The following is an 11575-nucleotide window of genomic DNA, read 5'->3' on the forward strand; positions in this document are numbered from 1 at the left end:
GAAAAAAGGATGTCAATTTTGTTTCGGAGTCACGTCGCACGACCGTGCAAATGTCAGTTAAAGTGACGCAGTGCCGGAAGCTGAAATTTCGCCTGGGAACGAAGGGGGTTTATGTGCCCAGTATGCAAGTGGTTAAAGAAAACAGTCAGGAAAACTATGCAAACAAAAGCAATAGGTAACAATATGTACAGATTAAATAGACTCCCCAATAACTTGTGGTGTGTGTCGGATGCTGTGGCTAAAGGGGAACCCCAGGCCGGCCTACGATCCCTCTAGTACACACCCAGTGAAATGATATTAATACCCGTGGTGTGTTCCCTCTAAGAGCAACCGCAGTAATGTCCTGGAGGCAAAGCTTTGCCTTATATTATCATCACCGGTAATGTAGGAGCTCTGTAGACAATATTTGGATGTGGTATTCTATGAAAAGCATTAGAGGTTCCTGGGCAAAGCCCCCTCACCAAATCCTGTACACAGTCAGCGGTCCTCCCCTTGAGCGATTGATCGCCTTTACCAAGGATCACAGTGAGTAACTGTAGCAAGTACCCGAACCATATTCTCACCGAAAGGGCACGTTGGAGAATCGAGAAACTTCAGGAGGTGATCAAGTCATGGAGTCATGGACCCAACCAGCGAAGGTGACTCTTGCAGAGCAGCCTTGTGTGTCAAGCTAGGGACGAAGCCGGTCAGCAGGGGTGGAGCTTGAAGGTATCCGAAGTGTCAAGCTAGTGACCCAGCAGGGAAGCGTGGGTGACGCTTGAGGGAGATACCACCTCAAAAGCCTTGAGTAGCTCATGGTATTCAGCATCAGTGAATTAGAGGGTCTAGTGTGAGACCAGGTGCTCAATATTGAAAAACTACAAGGATCAGTAGGAGCTGAAAGAACTGTTATGCCGCGTACACACGACTGTTTTTCATGACGAGAAAATGCAATTTTTTAAATTGGTCATTAAAAATGATCGTGTGTAGGCTCCAGAGCGTTTTTCTCGACGAGAAAAATGGGCATTAAAAATTTAGAACCTGCTCTTTTTTCACATCGTCGTTTTTCTCGTCATGAAAAATGGTCGTGTGTAGGCTTTAACAACGGGGGAAAAAACGTGCATGCTCAGAAGCAAGTTATGAGAAGGGAAATATGCATAATCAGCCCAAAGGGTGGCGCCATTCGAATGGAGCTTCCCATTTATATTGCCGTCGTACGTGTTGTATGTCACCGTGCTTTGCTCGAGCATTTTTTTCACGATCGTGTATATGCAAGGCAGGCTTGACAAGAATCACGTCGAGAAAAACGTAGTTATTTTCCATGACATGAAAAACGGTCGTGTGTACGCGGCATTACATTTTGAATTAGGAACTGTTAAAGGACTGTTACCATAAGAGACAGCATTCCTGCATGGGCAGATGTGGCTTCTTGCTGGGGCCTTTCCCTGCATGGCTGTCCTCATATTATAGTCTCTGAGTCTGCCAATTGAGTTTGCAACTATCTAAATAAAGACCTCCTGGTCCTAACTCTTAGATACCTGGGCAGTCAGGAACGATCTCCCTATATAGATTTCAATAAAGCAGATGCCAGACGCTTCTCCTCCTCCTCCCCCCACGCGCAGCTTTCAGCTGCTTTATTGAAATCGATACAGGGAGATCGGTGTTTGTAACTCTCTCCACCGCGGCACAGATCGTCCCCTGACTGTGCCCTGTGTCCTTCTACATGTCCTCCTCTGTGTGCTCCTCTGGTCTTCCTCCAGTCCCTCTCTGTGCTCCTCCGGTCCTCCTCCAGTCCCTCTCTGTGCTCCTCCAGTCCTCCTCCAGTCCCTCTCTGTGCTCCTCCGGTCCTCCTCCAGTCCCTCTGTGTGCTCCTCCGGTCCTCCTCTAGTCCCCCTCCATGTAGGGTTGCCACCTTTTCTTCAAACCAAACCCGAACACTTAAGGCCTCATTCACACTTGGCGGACTCCGTCGCTACGGAGTCCGCCTGCTCCCGTCGGCTCAGCGGGAGATCAGTCCGCAGATCTCCGCTGAGCAGACGGATGACAAGCTCCTCTCTGCTCACTGAGCGGGGAGGGGCTTGTCGGGCACCGCTGTCTCCCTATGGAGCGATCTGATGAAAACGGACAGCATGTCTGTTTTTATCAGATCGTAGCCGATCCCATCCGCATCTGTTTTTAGCGGGTCGGATGTCAGCGGACATGTCTCCGCTGACATCCGACGCTCCATAGCGATGCATGGAGCGGCCGTTCGGGTCCGTGACAGACGGACCCGAACGGCCCGAAGTGTGAATGAGGCCTTACTGGCGCACAACATTTTTTTTTAGTATACACTATAGACAATAGGATTGTTAAAGACCTTGGAGTGGGAGTGGACAGGGGGGTAGTGAGATGGCCAAGGCTTCTAAAAAAAATCCTCTCCTTCCTCTAAGCCCAAATTCCTCCTTCTATCACAAATCCTTCCCCACCAAATTCCATCTCCCAGCACAGCCCTCTTCCCTTAGCATTGGTTTTACTACCCCTTGGCTACTAAAATGAATGGCTAAGTTCACCCTTCTGAACAAGTTACATGCTATACCTGTAACGTTCAGCATCCCCCCCAATGACAGTGTGTGCCCACAAGGCTGCGTCATTTATTCAGAGGTTACTTATAAAATATATATATATTTGCACATTTTTTACCTGCAATAAAATGGGCATTTTTTTCTCCAAAAGTTGAACTTAACCTTTAACCACTTACCCCCGTGCGACGTGGCTCCCAAACAAAATATGCGCTTCTTTTTTTTCCCACAAATAGAGCTTCCTTTTGGTGGTATTTGATCACCTCTGCGGTTTTTATTTTTTGCGCTATAAACAAAAATAGAGCGAAAATTTTGAAAAAAATGAATATTTTTTTACTTTTTGCCATAATAAATATCCCCCAAAAATATATAAAACATTTTTTTTCCTCAGTTTAGGACGATACGTATTCTTCTACCTATTTTTCGTAAAAAAAAATCGCAATAAGCGTTTATTGATTGGTTTGCGCAAAATTTATAGCGTTTACAAAATAGGGGGTATTTTTATGTCATTTTTATTAATATATTTTTTTTACTAGTAATGGCGGAGATCAGCGATTTTTTTTTCGGTACTGCGACATTATGGCGGACACTTCGGACACTTTTGACACATTTTTGGGACCATTGGCATTTTTATAGCGATCAGTGCTATAAAAATGCATTGGATTACTATAGAAATGCCATTGGCAGTGAAGGGGTTAACACTAGGGGGTGGGGAAGGGGTTAAGTATGTCCCTTGTGTGTTCTTACTGTGGGGGGGGGGGGGGGGTGGCCTCACTAAGGGAAACACTGATCTTCTGTTCATACATTGTATGAACAGAAGATCAGCGTTTCCCCCGCTGACAGGACCGGGAGCTGTGTGTTTACACACACAGCTCCCGGTCCCCGCTCTGTAACGAGCGATCGCGTGTGCCCGGCGGCGATCGCGCCCGCCGGGCACACGCACGGGAGTCGGGGGCGAGCGGGCCCCTAGTGGCGGCTCAAAGAGCCGACGTAGAATGTGGTGGTCTCGCCCAGGAGAGCCGACCTGCCGCCGTAGAATGACGGCGACTGGTCGGCTAGTGGTTAATTAACAATTCTTCCCATATATACATAAACTTAAAAACAATTAACACACTATTCCATATACTGTATATTGTATATAAAGTAAATTACATACTCAGATATAGAAATATGTTCAGTTAGACCCCCTTTCACACTGGGGTGTTTTTCAGGCGCTTTTGGTCTAAAAAAAATAGCACCTGAAAAACGGCTCCCCTGCAGTCTCAGTGTGAAAGTCGGAGGGCTTTCACACTGAGGCAATGCGCTGGCGGGACGTTATAAAAACTCCTGCAAGCGGCATCTTTGAAACGGTGTGTACACCGCTCCTGCCCATTGAAATGAATGGGCGGCTCGAACGAAACCGCCAAGGTTTTAACCCTTTTTTGGCAGCTACCTCTGCAAAAACGACTTTACTGCCGCCCCTGCCCCAGTGTGAAAGCAGCTTTAATAACATGCATACATACTCAAATGTATACAGATACTGAGATATATACATACACACCCAGATATATACATATGCTAAATTACATACAGTACATATTATATATATACTGAGATACATGCATACACACATACTGTAAAGAAACACTGAGTATGTGTATATATATATATATATATATATATATATATATATATATATACACACTAAGAAACATGCATACAATCCTATATACACACTCAGGTATATACACTCAGATATATACACACACACATCTGTATACACTCATATATATATATATATATACATATAATATACTGTATATATATATATATATATATATATATATATATATATATATATACACACACACACTCACATATATACAGTACATATGTTCAATTATATACATACACACACATATATACACACACTGAGATACATACATGCCCTCAGATACACAACAAACATACATAAATAGTTAAATACACTTGACACCACATAGTGTGAGAGGAATACTGAACTTACATGAATAGTTTGGTAATGGGCATCATCCATCTTCTCTCCTCCCTCTCTGTCCCCTCACACACCGTGCAGCTCCTTCCTTTTCCCGCCCATTCACACACAGCTCTCTCCAATGCATCTCTGTCAGAGTGAACAGTCCTCTCAGGGTTCCAGTAGCCGGGACTAGAAGCAGAGCATCGGCTTATGCGGCCAGGAGGTTCTTTATCCCTCCACAGAGAGAAACAAGTCCCTTGTAATTAGGGCTGTTTCCACCCAGACAGGTGCATATATGTAAATATAGGTGACATTCTGATACATGTTATGGATCCTAATGTCTGATTACGCTTTTATGGGGGTGTTATAAGATTTTTTTAGGGTGCCCTGGTGGCTGGTGTCCGGGTGACAGGCAGTCAGAAACCCGGGCAGAGGATGTAAAGACCGGACTGTTCGGGTGAATCCCGGACAGGTGGCAACCCTACCTCCATGTCCTCTGTGCTCCTCCAGTCTCCCTCCCTGTCCTCTGTGCTCCTCCAGTCCCGCTGTGTCCTCTGTGCCCCTCCAGCCCCCCTCTGTGTCCTCCGGTCTCCCTCTGTGTTCTTTGTGCTCTTGCAGTCCCCCTCCATGTCCTCAAAGGCCCCTCCGTGTTCTTCATGCTCCTCCAGTCCCCCTCTGTGTCCTCCGGTCTCCCTCCATGTCCTCTGTGCTCCTCCAGTCCCCCTCCGTGTCCTTCGGTCTCCCTCCATGTCCTCTGTGCTCCTGCAGTCCCCCTCCATGTCCTCTGTGCTCCTCGAGTCCCCCTCCCTCCATGTTCTTCATGCTTCTCCAGTCCCCCTCTGTGTTCTCCGTGCTCCTCCAGTCCCCCTCCGTGTTGTCCGTGCTCCTCCAGTCCCCCTCCGTGTTCTCTGTGCTCCTCCAGTCCCCCTCCATGTTCTCTGTGCTCCTCCAGTCCCCCTCCGTGCTCCTCCAGTCCCCCTCCATGTCCTCCGTGCTCCTCCAGTCCCCCTCCGTGTCCTCCGTGCTCCTCCAGTCCCCCTCCCTCCGTGTTCTTCATGCTCCTCCAGTCCCCCTCTGTGTTCTCCGTGCTCCTCCAGTCCCCCTCCCTGTCCTTCGGTCTTCCTTAATGTCCTCTGTGCTCCTCCAGTTCTCCTCCGTGTCCTCCGGTCTCCCTCCTTGTCCATGTGGTCCTCTGTGCTCCTCCGGTCCCCCTCCATGTCCTCCGGTCTCCCTCAATGTCCTCTGTGCTTCTCCAGTCCCCCTTCATGTCCTCCTGTCTCCCTCTATGCCCTCCATGCTTCTCCAGTCCCCCTCCATGTCCTCCATGATCCTCCGGTCCCCCTCCATGTCCTCCGTGCTCCTCCGGTCCCCCTCCATGTCCTCCGTGCTCCTCCGGTACCCTCCTGTCCCAGATCTGTCAGGATGGAGATCAATGGAAGGAGCCGGTAAATCTGTAATTTACCGGCTCCTTCCTTTTCTGAATGCACAATGAATGATCACTGACTCTGTCCATTAATGACTGAGCATTGTAAACTGTGTTTACGATGTCTCAGTTTATGAATGGAGAGGAGCCTCTGTCTCCTCTCCATTCATTTTCAGTGCAGCTCAGGCTGCTGAGAAAGGGACTGGGGAATCTGTGTCCTCAGTCCCTTTCTCTGTCTCAAAGTGGAGATGGCAGGGGGGTGTCTAGACCCCTGATACCTCACCAAAGCCACCCCCAACAGGGCTGATAATAATATATAAAAAAAATAAAATAAAAATATTTAACCACTTAAGACCCGGACCAAAATGCAGCTAAAGGACCCGACCAGTTTTTGCGTTTCGGCACTGCGTCGCTTTAACTGACAATTGCGCGGTCGTGCGACGTGGCTCCCAAACAAAATTGGCGTCCTTTTTTTCCTACAAATAGAGCTTTCTTTTGGTGGTATTTGATCACCTCTGCGATTTTTATTTTTTGCGCTATAAACAAAAAAAGAGCGACAATTTTGAAAAAAAAACAATATTTTTTACTTTTTGCTGTAATAAATATCCTCCAAAAATATATAAAACATTATTTTTTTCCTCAGTTTAGGCTGATACGTATTCTTCTACCTATTTTTGGTAAAAAAAATCGCAATAAGCGTTTATCGGTTGGTTTGCGCAAAATTTATAGCGTTTACAAAATAGGGGATAGTTTTATTGCATTTCTATTAATTATTATTTTTTTACTACTAATGTCGGCGATCAGCGATTTTTTTTTGTGACTGCGACATTATGGCGGACACTTCGGAAAAATATTGACACATTTTGGGACCATTGTCATTTTCACAGCAAAAAATGCATTGTTTACTGTGAAAATGACAATTGCCGTTTGGGAGATAACCTCAGGGGGGCGCTGATGGGGTTATGTGTGTCCTCAAGTGTGTTTTCAACTGTAGGGGGGTGTGGCTGTAGGTCTGACGTCATCGATTGTGGATCCCTATAAAAGGGATCACACGATCGATGGCGCCGCCACAGTGAAGAACGGGGAAGCCGTGTTTACATACAGCTCTCCCCGTTCTTCAGCTCCGGGGACCGATCGCGGGACTCCAGCGGCGATCGCGTTCGCGAGTCCCCGCGGCCGTGGTCACGGAGCTTCGGACCGGGTCGCGGGAGCGCATCGGCGGCGAGTGCCCAGCCGTGCCATTCTGCCGACGTGTATCGGCGTGAAGAGGTCCTTAAGTGGTTAAAAGATAACATTTTAAAAATAATGAAAGGTAATAAAATTGTAAAAACAAATAATAGAAAACTACTGATACAGTGCACTGTCACATGACATTAACAAAAAAAGTATCAGTAATCAGCAAGTACTTGAAAAAAAAGTATCAGTTCTTGTACTCGGTCTTAAAAAGTAGTGTTGGTGCAACCCTTTTGTTAACTGCTGCTGACATTGGCCCAGATTCAGAAAGCAATTGCGCCCGTGTAACCATAGGTTACACGGCGCAATTGCTGACTTGCTCCGGTGTAACGAGTGCTCCTGATTCAGGAACCTCGTTACACCGGCTGCAGCCTAAAATCTGCGCGGCATAAGGCTCTTATGCCTCGCAGATTTTAGGCTGCATTCTTGCGGGGGCCGCTAGGGGGCGCTCCCATTGTGTATCAGCGTGTAGTATGCAAATTGCATACTACCACTGATTCACAAGCTTGCGCGGGCCCCGCGCAAGCCAGGTACGGAGTTTCCGTACGGCTACTTTAGCGCAAGGCTGCCCCTTCTAATAGTAGGGGCAGCCAATGCTAAAGTATAGCCGGCCTTCCCACGCCGTGAAATTTGAATTTCACGGCGTTTGCGTAAGTGAAACGTGAATGGCGCTGGACGCCATTCACGTTCACTTAGAAGCAAATGACGTCCTTGCGACGTCATTTGCCGCAATGCACGTCGGGAAAGTTTCCCGACGGAGCATGCGCTCTACGCTCGGCGCGGGAGCGCGCCTAATTTAAATGATTCCCGCCCCCGGCGGGATCATTTAAATTGCGCGCGCTTACGCCGGGCAAGTTTGCCGGCGCGCCCTCGCAATTTACGGAGCTGCTGCTCCGTGAATCGAGGGCAGCGCAAAATATTTGTGTGGGCGCAGGGCAAAATCGTTGCCCTGTGCCCGCGCAAATATAGCGCAAGCTATGCTGAATCTGGGCCATTGTTTAACGTGTCACATACACTATACTATAACAATCTGTGCTTATACATGTCTTTTTTTGTTAGAAATAATTTCCTCTTGCTTGTCTAAAAGCAGCATCTCTCCCTGGTGGTCTAGTGGTTAGGATTCGGCGCTCTCACCGCCGCGGCCCGGGTTCGATTCCCGGTCAGGGAAAGTGTATTTTTCTTAAACTTCATCTGCCCATTTATTATTATCACCTCAAAGCAGAATATCCAAGAATTATTCCTAGAACACACGATGAGAAAATCAGATGAAAACAAAACCGCTTTCGGAGCGGTCGTCTGATAACCTGATCGTCAGTACACAGCTTTTGAGAGCCAATCGAAACAGCTCATGCAAAATTATTTGAAGGAACAAGCACAAAAAGAATTTCTCATACGATAACAGAACAAACGATTTTCGTTTTAATCAGTACAGTATTTGTCCATAAAAAAAAAAATCGATTGACCAAGACCGCGCATGCTCGGAAATGAAAGAATACATTACAATATATAACATGACATCAGCATGTCATTCGTTATGATCGAAATCCGTTATTTTGAACAAATTTGCAACTTCTGAAAAAATTCAAATTTGTAATAAATTTTGGGATTTTCGTTCTTTAGAACTGTCGGATTTTTGAATTTCTGGAGCGACGCCTCGTGTGAATGAGGCCTTAAAAACAGACTTTTTTTCCGGGAGCAGTGATTTTAATAATGCTTAAAGTAAAACAATAAAAGTTAAATATTCCTTTAAATTTCGTACCTGGGGGTGTGTATAGTATGCCTGTAAAGTAGCGCATGTATCCCGTGTTTAGAACAGTCCCTGCATAAAATTACATTTCTAAAGGAAAAAAAGTCATTTAAAACTACTCGCGGCTATAATGAATTGTCGGGTCCCGGCAATACAGATAAAAGTCATTGAAAAAAATGACATGGGTCACCCCCCCCCTCCCCCAGTCCATTACCAGGCCCTTTGGGTCTGGTATGAATTTTAAGGGGAACCCTGAACCAAAAAAAAAATTAAAATGCATGGGGGTCCCCCCAAATTCCATTACCAGACCCTTTGGGCGGGGGACTTCTCGGAATCTAGAAGCCCCCTTTAACAAAGGGGACCTTCAGATCTTGGCCCCCCTATGTGAATTGGTAATGGGGTACATTGTACCCCTACCATTTCACCCAAAAAAAACACACACAAAGTTGGGACAAGTCCTTTAATAAAAAAAAATCCAGTGCCGTAATCCTTGTACGAGTCCGACCTGCTGCTACTAACGATACCGCCTCCTTAGGAGGCTCCCAGCCAAATGATGCGCAAGCCGTCTGACAGCTCTTTTATAGACTAGGGCGGGGCGACCCATGATGTGGATGGGTGACTCCGCCCCCTCTGACGCAACAGGGGTTTCCGGTGGGTTCCCAGTGGTGTCACGGGTAACCCCTGTTGCGTCAGAGAGAGTGGGGTCACCCTTGGTTATAAAACAGCTGTCAGACGGCTCGTGCGTCATTCGGCCGGGAGCCTCCTATGGAGGCGGCAGTGTTGCCAACCTACCAGATTGAAATTTACTGGCACGACACCCAAAATTTACTGCCGCAGCCACATTTTTTTACTGGCATTTCACAAAAGTTACTAAATTACATTTTTAGGTGCAAATTTCAGTATTTAGGCTACAAACAAGTACGTTAGGCAAATAGCAATGTGATTTAAGGTAGATATTAAGGTAAAAAAACATATTTTGTTATTTTCAATATAATAAGGGAAAATGATTTAGTCACATCACCCCCTGCCTCCATCCCCCTCTGCCACCAACACCCCCTTGCCTTCACCCCCCTCTGTGGTGCCACAATCTCCCTCTGCCTCCAATCTCCCCCTGCCTCCAATCTCCCCCTGCCTCCATCCCCTTCTGCGGTGTCGCCAACAACTCCTATCTCCATCCCCACCCTCTGCGATGCCACCATCCCCCTGCCTCCAATCACCCCCTGCCTCCAATCTCCCCCTGCCTCATCTCTCCCAGGCCCCCTGCCTCCAATCACCCCCTGCCGCCATCGTCCCCTGCCTCCATCCCCCTCTAACACCCCGTGCCTCCAATCTCCCAGTGCCTCCATTGCCCCCTGCCTCCATCCCCCTCTGCGGTGCCACCACAGCCACCATCACCCCCTGCCTTTAACACCCCTGCCTCTAATCTCCCAGTGCCTCCATTGCCCCCTGCCTCTATCCCCCTCTGCGGTGCCACCACAGCCACCATCACCCCCTGCCTCCAATCACCCCCTGCCAGTAACACCCCTTGCCTCCAATCTCCCAGTGCCTCCGTTGCCCCCTGCCTCTATCCCCCTCTGCAGTGCCACCACAGCCACCATCACCCCCTGCCTCCAATCACCCCCTGCCACTAACACCCCTGCCTCCAATCTCCCAGTGCCTCCATTGCCCGCTGCCTCCATCCCCCTCTGCAGTGCCACCATCACCCCCTGCCTCCAACACCCCTGCCTCCAATCTCCCAGTGCCTCCATTGCCCCTATCCCCCTCTGCGGTGCCACCACAGCCACCATCACCCCCTGCCTCTAATCACCCCCTGCCACTAACACCCCTGCCTCCAATCTCCCAGTGCCTCTATTGCCCCCTGCCTCCATCCCCCTCTGCGGTGCCACCACAGCCACCATCACCCCCTGCCTCCAATCACCCCCTGCCACTAACACCCCTTGCCTCCAATCTCCCAGTGCCTCCATTGCCCCCTGCCTCCACCCCCTTCTGCGGTGCCACCACAGCCACCATCACCCCCTGCCTCCAATCTCCATGCGCAGTTCCAAGCCGAATCAATCTCAACTATATTTACTTGCACATGTCCGCAACCACGGACATTTACAAACGGGGGGAAAAAAGTGCCCCTTTTTTACGAACTGTTTGTAAAAGTACGGACGGTTGGCAACACTGGGAGGCGGTATCGTTTATAGCAGCCTCGCAAAAAAAATAAAAAAAAATTACATATTTTTACATGTAAATCACCAGAAAAAAGGCACGATCCTTCATTAACGTTTTCGAGAATAGAAAGCAACTACCAGGATGGCCGAGTGGTTAAGGCGTTGGACTTAAGATCCAATGGACGTATGTCCGCGTGGGTTCGAACCCCACTTCTGGTATCATCTTTTTACTGTGAAATCCTGATTTTTTGGGCGGCACAGAGGGAGGCTCCATAACACTACTTGATGCTCTGGCATCCGAGGGGTGGACCGAATAAACCCCAATATGTGAATGCATGGTTTGGACTGCTAATATAAGCCCGCCCCCTTCGCAGAGTCACGTCATGAGGGGGTGGGTGAGGCTCAGAATGTTACCTCAAAGCGGAGATTTGGCAGGCCGGGCACGTGACCTTAGCCCGCCCTTCACACACACACACACACACCTGATTGGAGAACTACAGGCGC

General features: G+C 48.2%; 2 non-coding genes across 2 annotated transcripts; both read left to right on the forward strand.

Annotated features, from left to right (window-relative positions):
• Positions 1-8264: 8264 nt before the first annotated feature.
• TRNAE-CUC lies at positions 8265-8336 on the forward strand. Its single transcript has one exon. It is a non-coding gene; the product is annotated as a tRNA-Glu (tRNA).
• Positions 8337-11207: 2871 nt separating this feature from the next.
• On the forward strand, positions 11208-11290 carry TRNAL-UAA. Its single transcript has one exon. It is a non-coding gene; the product is annotated as a tRNA-Leu (tRNA).
• The last annotated feature ends 285 nt before the right edge of the window (positions 11291-11575 follow it).

The sequence above is a fragment of the Rana temporaria genome, chromosome 9 (assembly GCF_905171775.1).
Source record: "Rana temporaria chromosome 9, aRanTem1.1, whole genome shotgun sequence".
NCBI classification, from domain to species: Eukaryota; Metazoa; Chordata; class Amphibia; order Anura; family Ranidae; genus Rana; species Rana temporaria.